Source organism: Dromiciops gliroides, chromosome 3, assembly GCF_019393635.1.
Source record: "Dromiciops gliroides isolate mDroGli1 chromosome 3, mDroGli1.pri, whole genome shotgun sequence".
NCBI classification, from domain to species: domain Eukaryota; kingdom Metazoa; phylum Chordata; class Mammalia; order Microbiotheria; family Microbiotheriidae; genus Dromiciops; species Dromiciops gliroides.
Genome location: NC_057863.1, coordinates 429,837,509 through 429,850,294, shown reverse-complemented (window position 1 = coordinate 429,850,294; position 12,786 = coordinate 429,837,509).

The following is a 12,786-nucleotide window of genomic DNA, read 5'->3' as shown; positions in this document are numbered from 1 at the left end:
GGGCTGAACTCTTACTTCACAGGTCTTCATATAACTATTTCTTTTCTCCTGAAATGTCCATTTTGAGAGGTTGGTCCTTGATTATTAATATTGTTGTTGTTCAGTCATTTAGTCATATGCAACTCTTCATGACCCCATGGACCATAGAATGCCAGGTCTTTCTATCCTTCAGTAACTCTTGAAGTCTGTCTAAGCTCATATTTACTGTTTCCATGGTACTATCTATCCATCGCATCCTCTGCCATCCCCTTTTCCTTTTACCTTCAGTCTTTCCCAACATCAAGGTCTTTTCCAATGATTTCTATCTTTACAGTATTTAAACTTCAACTTCAGTATTTGACCTTCCAGTGAATAGTCTGAATTGATTTCTTTAAGTATTAACTGATTTGATCTCTTTGTTGTCCAAAGGACTTTCAAAAGTCTTCTCCAGCACCACAATTTGAAAGCATCAATTCTGCAGTGCTCAACTTTCCTTATAGTCCAACTCTCAGACATTGCTACTGGAAAAATCATAGCTTTGACTATACAGACCTTTGATGGAAAGGTGATATCTCTGCTTTTTGACTGCTTACCAGATTTGCCACAGCTTTCCTTCCAAGGAGCAAACATCTTTTAACTTTATGGCTACAATTGCTGTCTGCAGTGATCTTTGAGCCCAAGAGCATACAATCTGACACTGCTTCAATTTCTTCTTTTTCTATTAGCCAGGAAGTGATGGGATCAGTTGCCATGATCTTAGTTTTTTAATGTTAAGGCTAATTAATAGATCTCACTTTTTGTTCCTCTCCAGTTAGAAGATCTAAGAAAATGCATGTTTAGGAAGTCTGACTTGAAGTCAGTGTTGGCTTCTAGCTTCTACTTTTAGGTGGTCACTGCTGTCATTTTAACATGAATAACTTCATCAGACGTCTTCCTTGATAGAGAGTATGGAAGCAGCACAATGTAATTAATGGCTAAAAAGCCAGCTTCAGAACCAGGAAGACCTGGGTTCAAGTCCTGTTGTTAATATTTACTGGCTGTATGACCGTGGGTAAGTCCCTCAACCTTTCTATGATCTAGGCAACTCTCTAAGACTCTACGTTATGAAGAAGGTGATGGACTGCATTGGTGAATGGAGCTTCCTTATCTGAGAGTTCCCAATGTCCATGAAATCACAGGTCCAATCCATATCTTTATAAATGGTAGCAGTATTATGATCCTTCTTGTGCATCTTGAGAAACCCTTGCTCCAGAAACTCTACCTCAGGTTGTCAGGCAAATATCTTGCACTCATGCCTGCTTACCAGGCTCAGGGTGAAGAAAAAATAACTCAGGTTAATGTTTCCTGAGGGGGTCTTTGGTGGGCCTATAAAGAAACAACTTTACTGAGACTCTAAATGCTCCATTGAAAATAATGGTTTTCACAAGCCATTGTGCTTTAGGATCAGGAAAGGTTGAGGGCAATGGTTTGTTTTACTTTCTGTCTTCACCTATTACCTTTCTCCTGCTATTCTCAAGCATGGCCAGTTACCTCAAACTGGGGTGGTACTAATCAGTAATTGTGCATTAGAGTTCCCAATTAGAAATATATTAGATTTGTGTCTCTCCTTGCCCATTTGATTTTTAAAAAATCTTCAAAATAATATTTTAGTGGGAGGGAAAGAAAAATATTTGGATGCTCATTTTACTGGTGGAATAAGTGAGGGCCAGAGAGATAAAAGGATGTTCCCTAGGCTTCACTCTGGAGGAGCTGAGAACTAGGATTAAATCACCATATTCATTTTCTTGTTTCAATCTTCTATCTAGTAAGAGCCTGACTGCTCAGCACAGAGACAATAGCAGAGTCAGACAAGGAAAATATGTTCCAGCATTTCTTAAATAAGCAGATTTTCCTTCAGTTGTGGTAACATTTAAGTACATACAATAAAAAAAAATAAAACCCCATAGGAACAAGCATAGCTTTAGGCACCTTCAAGGTCACTTGAGAGAGATAGTTGGTTTTCTTCTGACAACAATTACAATAATTACTATAGGCATTCTATTTCAACAAATCATTAAAAAAGGCTTTCCTATGTTAAATAACAACTTCTTTAAAGTGGAGGGATGAAACCCTTAAAGATTGCTTCTCTCTTTTTTTTCTAGGCTGCTTGACATATTTTTCAAGGTAGAAGAACATAATGATATTTTCTTGTACCAAAAACAAGCTAACATCCCACCTCCACCACATGCACACACATTTGTGTATGTATATGTGTGTGTGTGTGTGTGTATGTAGACTTTAACATTGGTAAGGTTTGTATTAGTATATAATAACAAGCATAGGTGGGTTAATGGCAAGGAGCCTTTAGGCACATGCTTAACAAGGCAGTCAGGCTTTCACTGTTACCTAATCACACATGATCTGTCATGTTTTATTGGTTTCTTATTGGTTAGTCATTGTATAGTTTGGCAGCCTGACGAAATTTCACATTTTTAGAAACAATTGTATGAACAAAGATCAGGTTTCTCCTTTTGTTATGTGTTATTCATTTTGGAGTGTTAAAAAAAGTGTACCAATTTAACCTGTCATACACCAGGTTCCTATAACAGACCAGTGTTTCTGCCAGAATGACTGTACCTGGAGTTTGAATTTGAAAGACTGGGGACCACTAAGGTGGTGAGAAGAAAAAAGAAGGTGATGGTGGTTGGAGTGGAGACAGAAACTATTATCTGGTGTGAGCTGGCACATTTACGATCTACTGTCGCTAGTTACTCAACTACACGTGGTTGAAGTAGACAATCTATTTGAAACAACTATATAAACAAGAACAGTATTCTGGCTCAGTTACATGAGGCACACTGCAGGGCTTCCTGTTTTTATTTTATTTTTATGTATTAAAACTTGCTTCTCCAGAGAGTCAAATTGGAAATGGAAGATGAGCTATCTTTGAAATACGTCCAGAGAAGCACCTTTGTCTCCACAAAAAATATCTTTATCTTCAGACCCACCTCTTAATAGAGGGAACCTGCTAGACTGGTAGTCCTATGAGATATGCATGGCCTGACTCTAAGCAAGACCATCTTTCAGTCTTATAATGGAAAAATCATCCGATTTCCAACATCTTCAAACACTACTGAGGAGCATGCTTAAGTTTGGTGTGGCCTGGATTTGCTTTCTTTTGTTGTACTTTTTGCATCTCATGAGCTGATGTTTAAGCTGCAGTTTTGTGTAAGTAGCAGAAGACAGTTCCATGGAACTTGGACTTCCTGCCTTGAGTTTCTCTAGTAAACAATTAAGGCCTTTAGTATATAATTAGCTCTCCTTAGTCAGCCATTACTTCTTCGCCATGCACCTGAGGTATGGACAAAAATGAATGTGGCTGATTGTGCAATGCAGTGGTTTTTCATTTTATATTTTAAGGAAGTAACTGAAAAGCAAAACAGCTGTCACTGGGGCCTTCAGCCTTTGCAAAAGGCAAGCTTCATAACTTCCTAGTTGTGAACACAATTCCTTGAAAATCTTTTATAAGTGTGTGTACAATGTTTGGCTGGGCCTCCATGGAGGCTAGCAAACATGCAGAACCAGGGTGTGGGAGTTATCTCAGCTTCTAATTGTAGTTTACATATGCTTGAGCAGTGGGTCAGTCATTCCTCAGGTTTTTCTCAGTTTCTTAGGAGTTATGCTTGGTACTTTAAAAATTGTTCTTGGAAGACTTGGAGAATAGTGGCAAACTATGGCACTGTAATGTTGGGGGTTCAGAAAGAAGAATGGATGTCCTATGATGAAATCAATTAGTCAATTGACAAACATTTATTAAGTAGAATATGTTCCAAGATTGGACTAGGTGCTGGGAATACAAGTACAAAGAATGAAATCATCTTTAATCCATAGTCACAACTAAATAGAAATTTAACCTGTCCTGAAAACTAAGCATGGGGGTAATAGAAAGGGAGTCAGTCTTACTTCTGAAAATCCAGTCATTTTGCCCAGATGTGAATATATCTCTAAAGTGGGGTGGAGCTTGCCTATCTTTAAGCCTCCCTTGGAAAAACAAAGGTGTGGTCCTTGGTGCTGAGAACTGCCCTCTGCTCCTGGAAAAATCCAACTACTGATACTCCTACTTATTTTAGGTAAATTAGAAGTGGGCAAGGAGAAGGCCAATATTATAAGGAAATTAGGCTACCTTATTACAGAAGAGGTGGGGCAAGAGTGGATGAGCAAATTTTATTTCTAGTCTGTACTGTATATTCAGTATTCATAATCCAATTTGTAATTTTTATGTGGTAAAATGAACTTGAGACCTGTGTAATTATTATTATTATTATTATTATTATTATTATTATTGGATAGCTGAGCTTATGCCTCAGGCTTTGAGGGTAGAAGTTACAAGAAATCAATAGGTAAAATATTTTAAATTATTTTAAACACACTCAATAAAATTAAATTCTTGGGCTACCAATGCCTTTGGCATTGTCATCATGGGAACAATCCAGAGGCAGCCCGCCACCTGAAACTGGGCAGAGCTGCTGGGCTAGCCCAGATTGGGGAAACACCCACGGGTGTTGCCAGCAGAGTTTTGATTTCACCACCCTTGGGTGTTCACTAAGGAGAGATGACATTGAAAGTTGTGTGGCTAGACGGCAATCATCACATGCCATTCTCTGATGGGACATTAGGTCAACAAATAGCACACATGCTGTTGGCTGACACTATGGTCTCTCATTAGAGCAATACTGCCTCTCCAGACTTATCTGATGCTATGTATTGTGCAACTTCTTAAGGTCCTTTCCACCATGTTGACCAAGTGAGATTGTACTCTGGGAATGTGACAAAGGACTGAAGTCAACCTGCCATAATGAAGAATTTAATTAGCCAACCTGGACTTATGCAGAAGCTGACTATTCATTTTGTACATTATTTAGTTTCTTTCCTTTGCCATCCCTTTTCTTCTTCATGGTACTGCCTTTTTGGGGGCTGGGGTGGGGGTAGGGGGTTGTCCTTGGTTCTTAGCATGACCACCAGAAAGGCTGACAGAAAATGGCAATGGTGCTACTGGTTCTTATGGTTGGTTGTTAGGTATGATGGTGGAAGTTTAAGTGTGGGGAGAAACTATAGGTTTTGAAGAGTTTTAGAGATGAATGTTTGATTTCATCCATAGTCTCTCTGGCCCCAATTAGCAAGGGCTGTCAAATACCAATTGGAGTCTAAAGTACTCTTTCCATTTATGGTGTCTAATTGTCTCTTGAGGCAGTAACTGTTAATTCTCAGAATTACTTGTGCTTTCATTCTGGATGGCATCCCTCTTATATTTTCTTAATGTTCTCAGCGGTTTGAGGAAACTTTGAAAAATCATGCTTCTTCTAAGTTCTTTCATTTCCCATGATTTTAGCTCTTTAAGGTCTATGAATATCTTCAATGAGGGCTATGTTTCTTCTTTCAAATACCCTTTGTGACCTGTCTACAAAGGAAGCCATGTCAGTGGGCAAAACTGTTCAAATACACATCTCTAACCCAATGGCGTGCCCACTTCCCTTAGGAATGATAAGTGGTTAGGCACCCAAAGTCAATGTAACTCCCCATCCCTAGTGAATGAGAGGAAGAGGTGGTGTAGAAAGAACATCCTGTTTTGCAGAACCTCAGTTACTAACGTGTTATCATCACATACGTTCTTGTTCTAGGCCTGTAGCTGTTTAATCTCAAATGGCTATTGACACCACATACTTAGATGAGGTCAATGGTAAGCATAGTAAGTCCAAAATAGCTGTATCAAAAGCAAAAATGGGCAGTGTTATATAGTGCATTCTTAGTTTCATCATCCCAACAGTTAACAGTGGAACAAAATAAAAATGGTTCTATTTACCAAACCCTATTTTCTTATACCTGAAAGTTTCCTTCTAAGCATGTTTATTATGGCTTCTGGCACTAATTTTCTTGGCCTTCTTAATTGAACTATGATCCCATCAGATACATGATGTTCTTTTTACTTTTTAAATATAAAATTTGACAAATCAATTTACTGAAAGGCAGAATTCCAACTATATTAATCCCATAGCCTTCTACTAGAGATGTAAATTGGTGTCATGAATTGAATTTTGATCTCCCAAATCCTACCTCTGATACACATCATGACCCTGGACAAGTCATGTATACTTTATGTGTCTCAAGTAACTCTCAAAACGTTTCTAAAGGAGGTAATATGTTAAAAGAGATAGAGTGCCGAACCTAGTATTAGAGGGCCTGGATTTGAATACTGACTTCACCACTGTGTGACCATAGGAAAGTCATACTTTTCCAGGTCTTAGCTTCCTCATTCATCTGTAAAACAAGTGATTAGTCTCAATGACTTCTAATTCTCTTTCCAGACATAAATCTTTGATTCTGCAATCATAATGAGTGGTATATGGGTTGTGATCTGCATTGGTAAAAAGGATTTTCATACCTGGAGTTTCTCATGATGATTAAATCCTAGATTTTTTGATATACAATTTTTTACTAAAGTGAATATGCTAAAAATAACATTTGCTTTTCCACTGGTCTATTTGTTCAAGCATATACTCCTATTATTATCTAGAGAGACAATCCAAACTTAAGTTAACTGGATGTTGACAGCATTGGCTATGCCCTAGTTACATTCCAAATACCTGAGCAAAGGTAACCATTATGTTCATTAGATGTCTGAAGACACTTACAACTTTAAAATATTAATATTTGCTCATTTTAACATTTAAATGGCAAAAATAAAATTTGTTGCCTTATCGGCCAAGATGAATAAATGTCTTTTGCTTGCCTGGATTGTAATAAATCTTGCTATAAGTATGATGTAAAAGTAAGATAACCTGTTGTACCATAATTACCAGACTTTGGTGTTGTGGATAACTAGTCTCTATATGTGATTAAAGACTAGTAGGCTAATTAATCACACTGGCTCTTAAATTGTATTTGATTTTAATCTCTAAGGAGTAGGAGCCAAAGTATCAACCCTATATTGTTTACTTACCCATGAAATTGAATTTCATTAAACCTGAATGTTGTTGTTGTTGTTTTTTCATTGTGTCTTTGTGTTCCTAGTGCCTACGACAGTGTTTTGCACATAGTGGGTGCTTATTAAAAGGCATGTTGCTTGAATTTTAAAAATTAAAAATAGTTTCAATTTTCTTATGCACTCAAAGAAGTATTCTGAAGGTCACATAGGATTTTGAATTCTGTAGGATCTCAAAACCTTCAAAAGTTCATTTGGAAAATCATTAATTGATTATGAGGTGATTATTGACTTCATTGGGAATTCTAACCTGAATACATCACATCTTAGATAGTTTTCACAACTGAGTGATATATGTTTAACATAAAATGGGGAATCAGTTTAAGAGGAGGAGGGAACTTTTTCTCTGGTTTCAGATGAACAGCTTTAATCTAAGTAATTTTATTTTACTGAAGCAGCCAGTTTATTCTAATCCTTGCAAAAGGCCCAGGTCCATCTTGAATGTGTACAATTCTCTTCTAAAATGAAAGGTAAGAACTTCACAAACTCTGCCTGTTGGCATACCCTATTACTATTATGTATACTCTAATATTAGCATAGTATGAATATTTCTTTTTTACTTTTGAAAATCAAGCAGATATTGCTTACTATAGAAAATGCCCTATAATCACTATAGAAATTTATTAAACTTTTAAAAAATTTTCCAAGAAAAACATGAAACCAGATTTCTGGGTTTGTTTTTAAGATCTAGTACTTTGGCAAGCAGGATTAAACTAAAGAACAGAAACAGATAAAACAAGAAGTTTTTATCACTAGCATATGATACTTTTTGAGTTAATTGAAAACCAAGTAGTGCTATATAAAAAGACAAAGAAAGCAATGAAAAGGCTAGTTGAGATTCAAACCCATAAATCTGGTTATCAACAATGTGAGTCACTCAGGAAGAAGAGCTTCCAGTAATTACTTCAATTCATTTGGTGCCAGCTTGGAGAGCTTTTAGGAAATAAGCAGCAGTTCATTTTATTGCTGCCTTTCCTAAAAAGAGGTTCATTCAGCAAGGGGAGAGACCCCTTACATTTAGAGTTCTATTTTTAAAAGCCAAATGCTGTAATGGTAACCATAAGAATGTAAAGAAATGAATAAGAAAAAATCCTATCTTCCATAATGATGGTTAAAAATAGGCCTGAACATCTTTTTATTGTTTAAATTTTTTAAATTTATTTTTTAGTGAGGCAATTGGAGTTAAGTGACTTGCCCAGGGTCACACAGCTAGTAAATGTTAAGTGTCTGAGGCCAGATTTGAACTCAGGTACTCCTGACTCCAGGGCCAGTGCTCTATCCACTGTGCCACCTAGCTGTCCCTGAACATCTTGTTGACATGGTGCATGAAGCATGGCCTAAGCAAGTCAAAGATTCTTCCATGAATCTGTATATCTAGTCATATAATAGCATCCCTGTTGTTGTTGTTGTTGTTGTTTTAATTTGTTTGTTTGGGTTTTTTTTTGCAAAACTGAGGGTGGCAAGGAATATATTCCTTGATGTTATTTTGAATTGATGAGCTGTAGTAGTGATCACGATACACAGGACTGTACTATTTAAGATAAGCTATAATATACTATGATATTGATAGTATTCAACAAATAATGATTTACAAAAGCACAGGAAAACAATGGCATTTCTGTTATCATTGTAATGCTATTTCCAGTCCTAAACTGTTGTCCTTTTCTGCTATAAACCTAATAGAATGTAAACTCCTTCAGGGATGGAAATGTTTCATTTTTTACTTTTCTATCCTTGACATTGAGCACAATACCTGTCACAAAAAGTAGGTGCTTAAAGTGTTTATTTTTAAAAATAACTTTTATTGATATTTTGTTTTTATATTATCATAATTATCCCCAGAATCACTTCCCATCTCCATCCTAGATAGCCATCCTATATATCAATAGTATATTTTAAAGAAAAAAAAGAAATAATAATCAGCAGAATTAAGCAATACATTGTAAAGGGTCTGCAAACCTGCAGTGTGTAATGCCCGTGGACCTCTCCCTCTCATATCTTTTCAGTTAAGTCATGCTTGATCTTTATAATTTTGTTACATTCAATTTTTTATAAAAGTATTTCATTATTTTTCAGTTACATGTAGAGATAGTTTTAAACATTTTTTTCGGCGGGGCAATGAGGGTTAAGTGACTTGCCCAGGGTCACACAGCTAGTGTCAAGTGTCTGAGGCTGGATTTGAACTCAGGTCCTCCTGAATCCAGGGCCAATGCTCTATCCACTGCGCCACCTAGCTGCCCCCCTGACATTTGTTTTTTATAAGATTTCTAGCTTCAAATTTTTCTCCCTCCCTCCCTTCCACCTCCCCAAGACAGCAAGCAATCTGATAGAGGTTATACAGTTACATTTCCTTTTGTTTTTTTTTTTTTCTGTGTGATTTTTCTTTCCATTTACATTATGGTACTTGTGTTTTCTTGGCTTCGCTTACTTCACTCTGCTTCAGTCTGTGTAGATCTTTCTATGCATGTCTGCATTCATCGCATACATCATTTCTTACAATGCAAAATTCCATTATATCCATGGACCACAATTTGTTTAGCCATTTCTCAGTAGAAGGACATCTAATTTGTTTCCAATTTCTTATCACATATAAAAACTGTGCTATAAATATTTTGGAATAACTACAGACTTTCTTATCAATGATGTCATTGGAGTATAAGCTCAGGAATGGAGTCTCTGGTTCAGAGAGTATAGGCAGTTTAGTCACCTTATTTGTATAATTCCAAATTGCTTTCCAAAATAGTTGTACCACTCCAACATTGACCACGGGTATTTTCTATCATATGTGTCAATTTTCTAGGTGTAAAGTGAAACCTCAGGGTTGTTTTGATCTGCACTTTTCTTAGTATTTGTGATTTGGAGCATCCTTTCAGGTGACTGGGATACTTTGCAACATTTGAGAACTGTTTGTTCATATGCTTTGACCACTTACCTATTGGAGAATGACTATTAGTTTGTATGCTTGTAATACATGAAAATATATATATTATATATACATGCATATATTTTGTGTACATATACATACATACACATACATATACATATATACACACATATATATTTCATATATCTTGGATAATTATCAGGAGAATTTAATACAAATTTTTTTCTTCATTCAACCACCTCTCTTCTTATCCTAGGTGCAGTAATTTTTGGTGTGCAGAACCTTTTGGATTTCATGTAACGTTATCTATTTTATTTTTTGTAATTGCCTCTATGTTTGGTTAAGAATACATCTCTTGGGGGCAGCTAGGTGGTGCAGTGGATAAAGCACCAGACCTGGGTTCAGGAGGAACTGAGTTCAAATCCAGCTTCAGACACTTGACACTTACTAACTGTGTAACCCTGGGCAAATCACTTAACCCTAATGGTCCATCAAAAAACAAACAAACAAAAAGAATACATCTCTTATCATTACTGTGACAGGTGTATCATCTGCTTCTCTTCCAATTTTTTAATAGTATAATCTTTAATATTAAGTCACTTAGCCATTTAGAGTGTATTATAGAAGATGGTGTAAAGTGTTGGCCTAAACCTAATTTCTGCCAGACTGCTTTCCAGTTTTCCCAGTTTTAAAAAAATGAAATGAGTGTTTTCCTAGGTGATTTATGTTTTTCATTTTATCAGACATTGGGTCATTGAGTTCTATTGTCTGTGATTCTTCCTTGTCTAGTTTAGTTCCACTGATCTATTTTTAACCAATGCCAGATAGTTTTGATTGCTGCTGCTTTAAAATATTGTTTGAGCTTTGGAAGTGTTATATCTCCCTTATCTTTACTTCTTTTCATTATTTCCCTTGATTTATTAGATTTTTTTCATTTTTGGTACTAATAATTTGTTTTTCTTTTAAAAATCAAATTGGGGCAGCTAGGTGGCACAGTGGATAGAGCACCAGCCCTGGAGTCAGGAGTACCTGAGTTCAAATCCAGCTTCAGACACTTAACACTTACTAGCTGTGTGACCTTGGGCAAGTCACTTAACCCCAATTGCCTCACTAAAAAAAAAATCAAATTAACTAATAACTTATCTATTTTATTGGTTTTCCATAAAAGTATCTCTTAGTTTTATTTTTCAGTTCAATGTTTTATTTTACTTTCAATTATATTAATCTCTCCTTTAATTTTTAAAGATTTCCATTTTAGTGTTCAATTGGACATGTTAAATTTACCTTTTGTAGTTTTTTAAGTTTCATGCCCAATTCATTGATCAGCTCTTTCACTTTTTATTGATGTATGCATTTAGAGATATAAATTTCCCCATAAGTATTACTTTGGCTTTATCCCACAAATTTTGGTATGTTTTCTTTTTATTATAATTTTCTTTCATTAAATTATTATTTTATGATTTGTTCTTTGATTCACTCATTCTTTAGGATTAAATTTTTCAATTTCCAATTAGCTTTTTTAGGGGTGGGGTGGGGTAATGAGAGTTAGGTGACTTGCCCAGGGTCACACAACTAGTAAGTGTCAAGTGTCTGAGGCTGGATTTGAACTCAGGTCCTCCTGAATCCAGGGCTGGTGCTTTATCCACTGTGCCACCTAGTGCTCCCCAATTAACTTTTAATATATGCCTCTACAGCCTTTTTAAAATGTAATTTTTATTGCATCATGGTACAAAAAGGATGAATTTAGTATTCCCACTTTTCTACATTTGGTGGTGGAGTTTTTATTCCCTAATATATGGTCAATTTTTGTGAAGTTGACAGGTATAACAGAGAAAAGGGTATACTCCTTTCCACTACTGTTCAGTTCTCTCCAGTCATCTATCATAGCTATCATTTCTAAGATCCTATTCATTTCTTTGACTTCTTTTATTTATTTTATGTTAGATTTATCTAGCTCTGAGAAGGAAAAGTTGAGCCCCCCATGAACTTCATTATTATTATGACATTTAGAAGGATTCTACATAGAAAGACGGCACTGAAGTGGGTTAGTTATGTTGGGATGATGTCAAAAAAATGGATAGACAAGAAAGAGGAGAGGGGGAAGAGAGAGGAAGAATGGGGGAAATTATCTTACATAAAAGAGATGTGCAAGGAAGAGTGAAGAGGGAAAATATGTGTGTGTATGTGAGGACACTTGAACTTCACTCACATCTAAATTGGTTCAAAGAGGGGAAATGAATGTATATATACATATTTAAATGGTAATAGAAATCTATCTTAACCAATTGGGAAGTAAGAGGGAAAGGAGAAGCTGAATAGACAATTTGACTTTTAAATACAAAATTCAAGAGAACCACAAAAAGGTAAACATGAAAGAGAAAACATAAGAAATTCAGTAAGGTTTATTCTTTACTTTTCTATGTGGAGAAACTGTTTTGTGCTTCAGGCTATTTTGCACTTCTATTTTCAGAAATAGTTGCTTCCAAGGTGGTGTGATCTGGAGAGAAGTGTGATCACTCCTGCCCTGTTCTATACTCTCCCTGTGATAACTTTATTAGTGTAGTATAAAAAGTATAAATTAACTTGGGTAGTAGTCTCATTTTTATAACATTGACAGATTAGAATCATGAATACTGAATATTTATCTAGTTATTTATTTTATATTTATTTAAGGAATACTTTGTAATTGAATCTATATAAATTGCATGTTTTGGTGTGTTTATCCCTAGATATTTCATGCATTTTACAATTATTTGGAATGACCTTTCCATACTATTGTTTCATGGGTTTTGTTAATATTATCTAGTAATTTGTTATTTTTTGAGGATTTTTTGGTAGCTTGTAACTTTGCTGAAGCTATTGCCTCAATTAGTACATTTGCTGATTTCCTAGAATTTTCCAGTGA